Here is a 15,836-nt window from a genome sequence, read left to right as displayed (position 1 = left end):
CGAAGCCATTAGCAAATGGGAGACTCCTACTACTCCTACTCACATTCGTCAATTTTTGGGTCTCGCCGGGTACTATCGTAGATTCATCGAAAATTTCTCTTTGGTTGCACGTCCTCTAACCGCATTGACTCACAAGGGAAAGAAATTCATTTGGGCGACCGAACATGAATCCGCATTCCAAATCTTGAAAACGAAGCTAACCACCGCTCCTATCTTGTCACTTCCCGAAGGCAATGATGACTTTGTTGTATATTGCGATGCCTCAAAACATGGTTTTGGGTGTGTATTGATGCAACGAACGAAAGTCATTGCTTATGCTTCTCGACAACTCAAAATTCATGAACGAAACTATACGACACATGATCTCGAACTAGGAGCCGTTGTCTTTGCACTTAAAATGTGGAGACACTATCTTTATGGAACCAAGAGTACTATCTTCACCGATCACAAAAGCCTTCAACACATTTTCGATCAAAAGCAACTAAACATGAGACAACGAAGGTGGATTGAAACCTTAAACGACTACGATTGCGAGCTTCGTTACCATCCCGGGAAGGCAAATGTAGTAGCCGATGCCTTAAGTCGAAAAGAAAGAGTGGTGCCTCTCCGTGTCCGAGCTTTAAACATCACCATCCACACAAACCTTAATAGCCAAATTCGGGTAGCCCAAGATGAGGCTCTCAAGGATGAAAACATCTCTCTCGAACACTTGAACGTCCTCACTTCTCGATTCGAAGTTAAAGAAACCGGACTCCGATATTTCGCCGGAAGAATTTGGGTGCCTAGTTATGGGGACCTACGAAGCCTTATTTTAGATGAAGCCCATAAGTCACGATACTCGATTCACCCCGGTGCCAATAAGATGTACCACGACCTTAAACAACTATATTGGTGGCCGAACATCAAAAGGGACGTAGCTACTTATGTTTCCAAGTGTTTGACATGTTCCAAAGTCAAAGCCGAACACCAAAGACCGTCCGGACTACTTCGACAACCCGAGATCCCGCAATGGAAGTGGGAAAGGATAACGATGGATTTTATCACCAAGCTACCAAAAACGACGGGCGGTTATGATACCATTTGGGTTATTGTTGACCGTCTCACCAAATCCGCACACTTCCTTGCCATGAAAGAAACGGACAAAATGGAGAAACTTGCGCAACTTTACATTAAGGAGGTCGTAGCCCGACACGGTGTACCTTTATCGATTATCTCCGACCGAGATGGCCGTTTCGTTTCTAGATTTTGGCGTACATTGCAAGAAGGGTTGGGAACGCGTTTAGACATGAGCACCGCATATCATCCTCAAACCGATGGACAAAGCGAACGTACAATTCAAACCTTAGAAGACATGTTACGAGCTTGCGTGGTTGATTTCGGAAAAGCTTGGGACAAGCACTTACCTCTCGCCGAGTTCTCTTATAACAATAGTTATCACGCGAGTATTAAAGCCGCACCTTTTGAAGCACTATATGGCCGCAAATGTCGTTCACCTCTTTGTTGGGCCGAGGTAGGCGACGTGCAAATCACCGGACCCGAACTCATTCACGAAACCACCGAGAAAATCGTTCAAATCCGAGATAGGCTTAGAACGGCCCGAAGTCGTCAAAAGAGCTATACCGACAAACGACGCAACGATCTCGAATTTCAAGTCGGTGACCGAGTAATGTTAAAAGTCGCACCTTGGAAGGGTGTAATCCGTTTTGGGAAACGCGGGAAGCTAAATCCGCGGTATATTGGTCCTTTCGAAATCTTGGAGCGTATTGGAACCGTTGCTTATCGTTTAGATCTTCCGCCTCAATTGAACTCCGTTCATCCTACCTTCCATGTATCTAACTTGAAAAAGTGTCTTGCCGAACCCGATATCGTCATCCCTCTCGAAGAACTTACCATTGATGACAAACTTCATTTTGTGGAGGAACCGGTTGAAATTGTGGACACCTCCGTCAAGACATTGAAACAAAGCCGAATTCCGATTGTCAAGGTTCGTTGGAATGCCAAAAGAGGACCCGAGTTTACTTGGGAAAGACAAGATCAAATGCAAAGGAAGTATCCTCATCTATTCGTGAATTCGGAAACGCGAGATCTCGAGGAAGAAACAACGACTACTACGCCTACTTAAATTTCGGGACGAAATTTCTTTTAAGGAGTAGGTAATGTAACATTCCGCCTTTTTCCATTTATTTTTCCGTTATACAAATATAAAGTCCGTTATATGTTTATAACATCTCCCGTTGATACGCGTTTTAAATTATCTCGTTTAGGTAATTCCCGCACCCGAGCGAAAGTTGAGGGACTAAACTTGACAAGGGATCAAACCCTTGACTAGGTCAAAGGGTCAAACCCCTTTCACCCATTCATTTCATCTTCATCTCTCTCTCTTTCTCTCTAGCAAGAACACACACACTCAAAACCATATTCATTCAATCATCATCTAAATTCGATCTAGGAGGCTTACAACAAAATAAATTACATATTCGTGATCCTCTCTTCATCCTCTTCGTTTTGGTACCAACTTCATCTCATTTGGGTAACTTTCTAAAATCACTAGATTTTGTGTTCTTGATGTTTTTAACTTATAAAAGTGTTAATTAGTGTCTATGGCTCAAGTCTAACATGAATATATGATTTATATGCTCGATCTCGTTGTTTTAGTGTAACTAGCATGAACTTGAATTTTGGTGTGTTGTTCTTGAATTTTGGATGATCATATGTTGTTAGATGTTGAAAGTTGATGTTTTAATTGTGTTACTAGCATCACTAGCTTCAATTTGATGTGTAGGTTGCCTTAGAAAACTTCATGAGCTTGATTATTGATTTTTGGTGGAATTGAGTTAGGGTTTGGAGAACTTGAAGTGATTATTTGATGCATTGATTGCCATGAATTGTTGTTAGTAAGTTGTTAGTTGTAATGTATGTTTCATTACCTTCAAAACGGCATATTATATGTGTGAATTGGTTTCCCGAAACTCAAATTGCATTTGAAGAACTTGAAACCTTAAAAATGAACGTTTGATGATCACTTGATGAGTTTTCGGCTATTATAAATGATGTTTTTGTTTGGTGAAACATGTTTAGTTGTGTTCCTTGTCAAAAGAGCTTTCCAACGGTATAAGATACGTCTTCTAGTTGTTTACGGTTTGCGTTTTATGGTTGTTTGAAGTTTTGACCAAGACTTGAACCTTGAAACTGACCTGGTGCCAGACCACGTGTTATGTCGCGGCGCGACACCTCTGGCCGCGGCGCGGCATATGCCGTGGTCAGATTCTGACCTACTTTGTCAAATTTAGGAAAATGTTTGGCATACTACGGACCTCCGATTCACATGAAACTTGTTCTAACATGTTCATATAGGATTAAAAACCTCAGAAAAATAGTTCGGAACCCGACCCGAACGTGTTGACTTTCGTTGACTTTGACCGACCAAAGTTTGACTTTTTGTCAAACTTAACCAAATGATTATGCAACCTTCCTAACTTATTTATATACTTGTATCTTGCATGAAACTTGGCAATTTGATTTCACATGCTAAATAATCGAGTCGTAACGAGCCATAGGACTAATCGAACATCTTTGACCTATCGTGTTTACCGTTATTGATACGACCTATTTGTTTAGGTCAAGACTAGCACTATCCTTCGCACACGTTATTTTGTGAAGTACTTTACTACTCGTGCACTCAAGGTGAGATCATAGTCCCACTTTTACTCTTTTTGAACTTATATTTGGGATGAGAAAACATAAACGATTCTTTTGAACTAAGTGAACACAAGAACGGGAAAACAAACATTCTACATACGAGTTTAGAACAAAATCCTCAATTCGATTATCATTAGTTACACTTGCCGGGTGTAAGCGAGAACTTATGTTATATGGCCATATGGGTTGACAACCCTCATCCTTGACGGTTCGCTACCGTCTACGGATGAAATATATTTTCGAGAATCAGTGTTTGTTCTAGCACTAAGTGATGGGGTATACAATGGAAGGAATGTTAAGCTTTGATAATTGGGTGCTCGTGAAACAAACTTTTGGAATGTATTACTATTATTTCATTGATGCAAATCTTGTGGTTCACTTGTACTTACTTACTTAAACCCATGATTTCACCAACGTTTTCGTTGACAGATTTCTATGTTTTTCTCAGGTCCTTGAACGATACATGATACATGCTTCCGCTCATTATTTGATACTTGCATTGGATGTCGAGTATATGTGCATTTCATGGAGCGTCTTTGACTTTACTTTAAACCGTGTCGCCTAGATTTCATTCGTATTATAACGTTGTAACTTAACTATTGGTTGAACAATTCTTGTGAACTTTGGGAACAATCTTTATTTTGAAATGAAGGCGACATATTTTGGTCAAACTTTGTCTTAAAGACTTATGACCACGTAACGGGACCTAAGTAGACGGCGCCGTCAAACATGATTTGGTCGGGTCGCTACATATTATGCTACAAAATACTATTAACTACTCTTAATATTCTGTATGATTAACTTGTTCCATTTGACTATTTTGAAGGAAATGGCACCGACTACTCGACATACCGTGAATATGAATGAAGAGGAATTCCGTACTTTTCTAGCTTCAAACATAGCCGCAGTACAGGCTGCACTACATACCAACAATAACCTTGGATCTAGCAGTACAGGAAATCGTGTAGGATGCACCTACAAAGAATTCACTGCCTGCAAACCTTTGGAATTTGATGGAACCGAAGGAACGATCGGATTGAAACGGTGGACCGAGAAGGTCGAATCGGTGTTTGCCATAAGTAAGTGTACTGAAGATGACAAAGTGAAGTACGCTACGCATACCTTCACAGGTTCTGCGTTAACATGGTGGAATACCTATCTAGAGCAAGTAGGACAAGATGATGCGTACGTACTACCGTGGTCAGCATTCAAGCACTTGATGAACGAGAAGTACCGTCCCAGAACCGAGGTCAATAAGCTCAAGACAGAACTTAGAGGGTTACGAACCCAAGGATTTGATATTACCACGTACGAAAGACGATTCACAGAATTGTGCCTATTGTGTCCGGGAGCGTTCGAAGATGAGGAAGAGAAGATCGACGCGTTTGTGAAAGGATTACCGGAAAGAATCCAAGAAGATATAAGTTCACATGAGCCCGCCTCCATACAACAGGCATGTAGAATGGCTCACAAACTAGTGAACCAGATTGAGGAAAGAATTAAAGAACAGACGGCTGAAGAGGCCAATGTGAAGCAAGTCAAAAGAAAGTGGGAGGAAAACGGTGATAAGAATCACCAATACAACAACAACAGCAATTACAATAATAATCGCAACAATTATCCCAACAATCGCAACTACAACAAACGGCCCAACAACAACAACAACAACAACAACAACAACAACTACAACTACAACAATCATCCCAACAACAATAACAACCGCAACAACAACAACAATCAGAAACAGCTATGCCAAAGGTGTGAAAAGTATCACTCGGGGTTCTGCACCAAATTTTGCAACAAGTGTAAAAGAAATGGTCATAGCGCGGCGAAGTGTGAGGTCTACGGACCAGGGGTTAATAGAACGAAAGGAACAAATGGTGTTAGAACGAGTAATGACGGAGCAAGTAGTGTCGGAGCAAGTTATGCCAATGTAGTTTGTTATAAATTTGGAAAACCGGGCCACATTATTAGAAATTGCCCGAACCAGGAGAACACGAATGGACAAGGCCGCAGAAGAGTTTTCAATATTAATGCGGCAGAGGCACAGGAAGACCCGGAGCTTGTTACGGGTACGTTTCTTATTGACAATAAATCTGCTTACGTTTTATTTGATTCGGGTGCGGATAGAATCTATATGAGTAGAGATTTTTGTGCTAAATTAAGTTGTCCATTGACGCCGATGGATAGTAAATTTTTACTCGAATTAGCAAACGGTAAATTAATTTCAGCAGATAATATATGCCGGAATCGAGAAATTAAACTGGGTAGCGAAATATTTAAGATTGATTTGATACCAGTAGAGTTAGGGAGTTTTGATGTAATAGTTGGCATGGACTGGCTGAAGAAGGTGAAAGCAGAGATCGTATGTTATAAAAATGCAATTCGCATTGTACGAGAAGAAGGAGAACCCTTAATGGTGTACGGAGAAAAGGGCAACATGAAGCTACATCTTATTAGTAATTTGAAGGCACAAAAACTAATAAGAAAAGGTTGCTATGCTGTTCTAGCACACGTCGAGAAAGTACAAACTGAAGAAAAGAGCATCAATGATGTTCTCGTCGCAAAAGAATTTCCCGATGTATTTCCGAAAGAATTACCGGGACTACCTCCACATCGATCTGTTGAATTTCAAATAGATCTTGTACCAGGAGCTGCACCAATAGCTCGTGCTCCTTATAGACTCGCACCCAGTGAGATGAAAGAACTGCAAAGCCAACTGCAAGAACTATTAAAACGTGGTTTCATTCGACCAAGCACATCACCATGGGGAGCTCCTGTTTTGTTTGTCAAGAAGAAGGATGGTACATTTAGGTTGTGTATTGACTACAGAGAGTTGAACAAACTTACCATCAAAAACCGTTATCCACTGCCGAGAATTGACTACTTATTTGATCAACTACAAGGCTCGTCGGTTTATTCGAATATCGATTTACGTTCTGGATATCATCAAATGCGAGTAAAGGAGGATGATATTCCAAAAACTGCTTTTAGGACGCGTTATGGTCATTACGAGTTTATGGTTATGCCGTTTGGATTGACTAACGCACCAGCTGTGTTCATGGACCTTATGAACTGAGTGTGTGGGCCATATCTTGACAAGTTTGTCATTGTTTTCATCGATGATATACTTATTTACTCAAAGAATGATTAAGAGCACGAAGAACATTTGAGAAAAGTGCTAGAAGTATTGAGGAAAGAAAAACTGTACGCTAAGTTTTCAAAGTGTGCATTTTGGTTGGAAGAAGTTCAATTCCTCGGTCACATAATGAACAAAGAAGGTATCCAGGTGGACCCAGCAAAGATCGAAACCGTTGAAAAGTGGGAAACCCCAAAAACTCCGAAGCATATACGTCAATTTTTAGGATTGGCTGGTTACTATAGAAGATTCATCCAAGATTTCTCCAAAATAGCAAAACCCTTGACTGCATTAACGCATAAAGGGAAGAAATTTGAATGGAAGGATGAACAAGAGAAGGCGTTTCAATTATTGAAGAAAAAGCTAACTACGGCACCTATATTGTCATTGCCTGAAGGAAATGATGATTTTGTGATTTATTGTGACGCATCAAAGCAAGGTCTCGGTTGTGTATTAATGCAACGGACGAAGGTGATTGCTTATGCGTCTAGACAATTGAAGATTCACGAGCAAAATTATACGACGCGTGATTTGGAATTAGGCGCGGTTGTTTTTGCATTAAAGACTTGGAGGCACTACTTATATGGGGTCAAAAGTATTATATATACCGACCACAAAAGTCTTCAACGCATATTTAATCAGAAACAACTGAATATGAGGCAGCGTAGGTGGATTGAATTGTTGAATGATTACAACTTTAAGATTCGTTACCACCCGGGGAAGGTAAATGTGGTAGCCGACGCCTTGAGCAGAAAGGACAGAGAACCCATTCGAGTAAAATCTATGAATATAATGATTCACACTAACCTTACTACTCAAATAAAGGATGCGCAACAAGGAGTTTTAAAAGAGGGAAATTTAAAGGATGAAATACCCAAAGGATCGGAAAAGCATCTTAATATTCGGGAAGACGGAACCCGGTATAGGGCTAAAAGAATTTGGGTACCAAAATTTGGAGATATGAGAGAAATGGTACTTAGAGAAGCTCATAAAACCAGATACTCAATACATCCTGGAACGGGGAAGATGTACAAGGATCTTAAGAAACATTTTTGGTGTTCAGGTATGAAAGCCGATATTGCTAAATATGTAGGAGAATGTTTGACATGTTCTAAGGTCAAAGCTGAACATCAGAAACCATCAGGTCTACTACAACAACCTGAAATCCCGGAATGGAAATGGGAAAACATTACTATGGATTTCATTACTAAATTGCCAAGGACTGCAAGTGGTTATGATACTATTTGGGTAATAGTTGATCGTCTCACCAAGTCAGCACACTTCCTGCCAATAAGAGAAGATGACAAGATGGAGAAGTTAGCACGACTGTATTTGAAGGAAGTCGTCTCCAGACATGGAATACCAATCTCTATTATCTCTGATAGGGATGGCAGATTTATTTCAAGATTCTGGCAGACATTACAGCAAGCATTGGGAACTCGTCTAGACATGAGTACTGCCTATCATCCACAAACTGATGGGCAGAGCGAAAGGACGATACAAACGCTTGAAGACATGCTACGAGCTTGTGTTATTGATTTTGGAAACAGTTGGGATCGACATCTACCGTTAGCAGCATTTTCCTACAACAACAGCTACCATTCAAGCATTGAGATGGCGCCGTTTGAAGCACTTTATGGTAGAAAGTGCAGGTCACCGATTTGTTGGAGTGGAGTGGGGGATAGACAGATTACGGGTCCGGAGATAATACAAGAAACTACCGAGAAAATCATCCAAATTCACCAAAGATTGAAAACCGCCCAGAGTCGACAAAAGAGCTACGCGGACAGTAAAAGAAAAGATATAGAGTTTGAAATTGGAGAAATGGTCATGCTTAAGGTTTCACCTTGGAAAGGCGTTGTTCGATTTGGTAAACGGGGGAAACTAAATCCAATGTACATTGGACCATTCAAGATTATAGATCGTGTCGGACCAGTAGCTTACCAACTGGAGCTACCTCAACAACTCGCGGCTGTACATAACACTTTCCACGTCTCAAATTTGAAGAAATGTTTTACTAAAGAAGATCTCACTATTCCGTTGAACGAAATCCAAATCAATGAAAAACTTCAATTCATTGAAGAACCCGTTGAAATAATGGATCGTGAGGTTAAGAGACTTAAACAAAACAAGATACCGATTGTTAAGGTTCGATGGAATGCTCGTAGAGGACCCGAGTTCACCTGGGAGTGTGAAGATTAGATGAAGAAGAAATACCCGCATTTATTTCTAGAAGATACATCAACACCTCCAACTGCTTAAAATTTCGGGACGAAATTTATTTAACGGGTAGGTACTGTAGTGACCCGAACTTTTTCATGTTTATATATATATTAAATGAAATTGTTATTTACATGATTAAGTGTTTCCAACATGTTAAGCAATCAAACTTGTTAAGACTTGATTAATTGAAATAGGTTTCATATAGACAATTGACCACCCAAGTTGACCGGTGATTCACGAACGTTAAAACTTGTAAAAACTATACGATGACATATATATGGTTATATATATAGTTAACATGATTTTATTATAAGTATGTATCTCATTAGGTATTTTAACAATGAGTTATATACATAAAAATGAGACTATTAAATTAAGAAACTCGAAAACGATATATATAACGATTATCGTCATAACAACGTCTTACTAGGTACATATGAATCATATTAACATATTGATACACTTGGTTAATTATGTTAAATGATAAGTAAATATATTATTAAGTGTATTAACAATGAAATACATATGTAAAAATAAGACTACTAACTTAATGATTTCGAAACGAGACATATATGTAACGATTATCGTTGTAACGACATTTAACTGTATATATATCATACTAAGATATATTATATATCATAATATCATGATAATATAACAATTTAACATCTCATTTGTTATAATAAACAATGGGTTAACAACATTTAACAAGATCGTTAACCTAAAGGTTTCGAAACAACATTTACATGTAACGACTAACGATGACTTAACGACTCAGTTAAAATGTATATACATGTAGTGTTTTAATATGTATTCATACACTTTTGAAAGACTTCAAGACACTTATCAAAATACTTCTACTTAACAAAAATGCTTACAATTACATCCTCGTTCAGTTTCATCAACAATTCTACTCGTATGCACCCGTATTCGTACTCGTACAATACACAGCTTTTAGTTGTATGTACTATTGGTATATACACTCCAATGATCAGCTCTTAGCAGCCCATGTGAGTCACCTAACACATGTGGGAACCATCATTTGGCAACTAGCATGAAATATCTCATAAAATTACAAAAATATGAGTAATCATTCATGACTTATTTACATGAAAACAAAATTACATATCCTTTATATCTAATCCATACACCAACGACCAAAAACACCTACAAACACTTTCATTCTTCAATTTTCTTCATATAATTGATCTCTCTCAAGTTCTATCTTCAAGTTCTAAGTGTTCTTCATAAATTCCAAAAGTTCTAGTTTCATAAAATCAAGAATACTTCCAAGATTGCAAGTTTACTTCCAAGTTTTCTAAATCCATTCCAAGTAATCATCCAAGATCAAGAAACCTTTATTACTTACAGTAGGTTATCTTTCTAATACAAGGTAATAATCATATTTAAACTTTAATTCAATTTCTATAACTATAACAATCTTATTTCGAGTGGAAATCTTACTTGAAATTGTTTTCGTGTCATGATTCTGCTTCAAGAACATTCAAGCCATCCAAGGATCCTTTGAAGCTAGATCCATTTTTATCATTTCCAGTAGGTTTATCCAAGGAACTTGAGGTAGTAAAGATGTTCATAACATCATTCGATTCATACATATAAAGCTATCTTATTCGAAGGTTTAAACTTGTAATCACTATAACATAGTTTAGTTAATTCTAAACTTGTTCGCAAATAAAAGTTAATCCTTCTAACTTGACTTTTAAAATCAACTAAACACATGTTCTATATCTATATGATATGCTAACTTAATGATTTAAAACCTGGAAACACGAAAAACACCGTAAAACCGGATTTACGCCGTCGTAGTAACACCGCGGGCTGTTTTGGGTTAGTTAATTAAAAACTATGATAAACTTTGATTTAAAAGTTGTTATTCTGGGAAAATGATTTTTATTATAAACATGAAACTATATCCAAAAATCATGGTTAAACTCAAAGTGGAAGTATGTTTTCTAAAATGGTCATCTAGACGTCGTTCTTTCGACTAAAATGACTACCTTTACAAAAACGACTTGTAACTTATTTTTCTGACTATAAACCTATACTTTTTCTGTTTAGATTCATAAAATAGAGTTCAATATGAAACCATATCAATTTGATTCACTCAAAACGGATTTAAAATGAAGAAGTTATGGGTAAAACAAGATTGGATAATTTTTCTCATTTTAGCTACGTGAAAATTGGTAACAAATCTATTCCAACCATAACTTAATCAACTTGTATTGTATATTATGTAATCTTGAGATACGATAGACACGTATACAATGTTTCAACCTATCATGTCGACACATCTATATATATTTCGGAACAACCATAGACACTCTATATGTGAATGTTGGAGTTAGCTATACAGGGTTGGGGTTGATTCCAAAATATATATAGTTTGAGTTGTGATCAATACTGAGATACGTATACACTGGGTCGTGGATTGATTCAAGATAATATTTATCGATTTATTTCTGTACATCTAACTGTGGACAACTAGTTGTAGGTTACTAACGAGGACAGCTGACTTAATAAACTTAAAACATCAAAATGTATTAAAAGTGTTGTAAATATATTTTGAACATACTTTGATATATATGTATATATTGTTATAGGTTCGTGAATCAACCAGTGGCCAAGTCTTACTTCCCGATGAAGTAAAAATCTGTGAAAGTGAGTTATAGTCCCACTTTTAAAATCTAATATTTTTGGGATGAGAATACATGCAGGTTTTATAAATGATTTACAAAATAGACAAAAGTACGTGAAACTACATTCTATGGTTGAATTATCGAAATCGAATAAGCCCCTTTTTATTAAGTCTGGTAATCTAAGAATTAGGAAACAGACACCCTAATTGACGCGAATCCTAAAGATAGATCTATTGGGCCTAACAAACCCCATCCAAAGTACCGGATGCTTTAGTACTTCGAAATTTATATCATATCCGAAGGGTGTCCCGGAATGATGGGGATATTCTTATATATGCATCTTGTTAATGTCGATTACCAGGTGTTCACCATATGAATGATTTTTATCTCTATGTATGGGATGTGTATTGAAATATGAAATCTTGTGGTCTATTGTTACGATTTGATATATATAGGTTAAACCTATAACTCACTAACATTTTTGTTGACGTTTAAAGCATGTTTATTCTCAGGTGAATACTAAGAGCTTCCGCTGTTGCATACTAAAATAAGGACAAGATTTGGAGTCCATGTTTGTATGATATTGTGTAAAAACTGCATTCAAGAAACTGATTTCGATGTAACATATTTGTATTGTAAACCATTATGTAATGGTCGTGTGTAAACAGGATATTATAGATTATCATTATTTGATAATCTACGTAAAGCTTTTTAAACCTTTATTGATGAAATAAAGGTTATGGTTTGTTTTAAAATAAATGCAGTCTTTGAAAAACGTCTCATATAGAGGTCAAAACCTCGCAACGAAATCAATTAATATGGAACGTTTTTAATCAATAAGAACGGGACATTTCATAGACAACCATTCTTCGTACCCTAGATTAGAAGGAAGTCACTACTCCACCCGCGGGTATAGAACCCGCACCTAGATAAGGTTGTCCCTCCATCTACTCTAGAGTAAAAGAGATTGCTTCCAAAAGGACCTCTGGCTAGAAATGCTCATAAAAACGAAATAGATAGGGTAAATGATACGTACCTGTAAGAGATATGTGCGCCTAGCAAAATGCAACCATACACAGTAACCAAAAAAGAAAACACATATAGCAGTAAAGCAGTAATCCACAACAGTAGGGCAAATAGCATGGATCATATAGAGCACATAACCATTTAATCTCAAATAGGCATACATACAAACAAAAATAAAATACTTACATATATATATATATATATATATATATATATATATATATATATATATATATATATATATATATATATATATATATATATATATATAAACCCGCACCACACATAAGCTTGGATAAAAACACATGCTTAAACATATATACATATAGAAACATTCGTAGATACAGTGGCGGAACTTGACCCCGACTCGAGAGGGGGCGAAACTAATTGAAGGGAGTAAGAAACTAATCGAAGGGGGGTAAACACTAAAAAAAACCTTATTTTTTCGTAATTTTTTTTTTTTTAGTGTAAATTTTTTTTTCCCGAAATCGAGGGGGGGCGGATACCCCCTTTTGTCCCTTAAATGTTCCGCCCCTGCGTAGATATATATACCTAGGTACAGATACAAGACAGACAACACACAATACATATATATAAATACTATATATATAAATACTATCCGATCGAAACCCGAAACGCGAAAACACGACTACGCGATTGAAAATTCGGAGAGATAACAAATACGCGACAAAAAATATATATAAATACTATATATAAACATATCACATTAAAATATCATATTTAAAATAATTAGGACTTAAAAATCCCAAAAGCTCGACCGTTGGTTGAAAACCGAAAAGATTTGCCGGATAGAAATCCACGACACGTAGAAACGTACAATTTAAAAATCCCAAAAGCTCGACCGTTGGTTGAATTCAAATATTCATTTAACACATAATAATTAATATATTATTACAAAAATAATAACATAGGTCATAGAAATGACGTGGCACGAATAACCGTTAACGGTCGTTAAATAATTAGCGGTAAAAGATAACGGAAAAAGTAGGGTCATTACACTGTTGGTGACGGGAATTCCATTCCCGTTGTCAACACTGGACATAGCGTTTTGCCTAACATTCACCAACCATTACATCTTTCTAATGTTCTTGTTACTCCTAATACCGTTAAAAAACTTATTTCTATTCGGCGTTTTGCCCGTGATAATAAAGTTTCTGTTGATATTGATGAATTTGGTTTTTCTGTGAAGGATTACCTGACTCGTCGCCTGCTCCTCTGATGTGACAGCACCGGAGATCTCTACCCTTTCACAGCTTCAACCTCTACACCAACTCAACATGATCTCCTTACCACTCCCAGTATCTGGCATCAGCGTCTCGGACATCCAAGCACTGATGTTTTTTGTCGTCTTATTTCTAGTCATTCTATTGCTTGTAATAATACGAAGTCTAATGTCCTTTGTAATGCTTGTCAACTTGGGAAGCATGTGAGACTTCCGTTCAGTAGTTCTGTTTCTATTGCTTCTTCATTATTTGACATTGTTCACTCAGACTTATGGATGGTTTCAAATACTATGTTGTCTTTTTAGATCATGTCTCGCATTATTTATGGGTTTTCCATTACGAAATAAATCTGAAGTCTTTAATATATTTACACAATTTCGCACATACGTTAAAACTCAATTTAATTGTGAAATAAAATCATTCCAATGTGATCACGGTGGCGAGTTTGATAACAACCAAATACACCAACTCTTTCGAAATAATGGTATTCAAATCCGCTTTTCATGTCCAAAAACCTCTCAACAATAGGCAAATCCGAACGCATGATTCACACAATTAATAACCTCATTCGTACTCTTTTGTTCCAAGCTCACCTACCCCCAACCTTCTGGGTCGAAGCCCTTCATATGGCCACTTATCTCCTCAATCTACTCCCCTCTTCCGCAATTAATAATGAAATCCCACATACTCGCCTCTACAAATACCCCCCAAATTACTTCTCACTTCGTGTTTTCGGCTGTCTTTGCTACCATCATCTTAACACCACCAATAAACTCGCTCCATGCTCTACTCCATGCATATTCCTCGGATATCCATCCAACCACTGTGGTTACCGTTGTTATGATCTCTCTACTCATAAAATCATCTTATCTCGTCACGTCACCTTCGACGAGACCTTTTTTCCCTATGGTTCAACCACCACCTCTACACCACCCTCATATGCATTTCTTGGTCCTCCTCCTAACCTCTTCTCTCGAAACTTCCCTGAGACATCACCACCTCCTCTAGCTAATCCTACCCCAAATCCGACACCTCCAACACCTCCACCACCTCCAACACCTCTAACACCTCCTGTTCCTCAAGTCAATGAGCCATCTCCCCTACATCATAATCCTCTACCACAAAACACGTTCTCCACTCACCCCATGGTAACTCGTCACGGTCACGGTATCACCAAACCTGTGCAATGCCTAAATCTTCATGTCTCATCTCCTACTCTCGTCCGAAAAACTTACTCCCATGCACTTAACGACCCTAACTGGCATAACACTATGACAGAAGAATACAATGCTTTAATTAAAAATGGTACTTGGACTCTTGTGCCTAGGCCCTCGGACACGAACATTGTTCGCTCCATGTGGCTCTTTAAGCACAAGTTTAATGCAGACGATACCTTAAGCAGGTACAAGGCTCGTCTTATTGCTAATGGTCGCAGCCAACAGATAGGTATTGATTGTGATGAGACCTTCAGCCCGGTTGTTAAATCGGCCAATATCAGGATTGTTCTTAGTCTCGCTGCTTCTCGACACTGGCCCGTTCATCAGTTGGATGTCAAGAATGCTTTTCTCCATGGCCATCTTTCTGAGACTGTCTACATGCATCAGCCTCCAGGATTCCGTGATCCCGCTCATCCAGATCACGTCTGCCGCCTACAGAAATCTCTTTATGGACTGAAGCAAGCACCTCGTGCTTGGTTTCACAGTTTTGCGGGGTACGCTAAGCATGTTGGTTTTCAGCACAGCAGATGTGACACTTCTCTGTTCATCTACAAACACGGTGTTGACACGACCTATTTATTATTATATTTAGATGATATCATTCTGACCGCATCATCGGCTGCTTTTCTTC

This window comes from Rutidosis leptorrhynchoides, chromosome 1 (genome assembly GCF_046630445.1).
Source record: "Rutidosis leptorrhynchoides isolate AG116_Rl617_1_P2 chromosome 1, CSIRO_AGI_Rlap_v1, whole genome shotgun sequence".
NCBI lineage: Eukaryota > Viridiplantae > Streptophyta > Magnoliopsida > Asterales > Asteraceae > Rutidosis > Rutidosis leptorrhynchoides.
Note: the sequence above shows the minus strand (reverse complement) of the source record.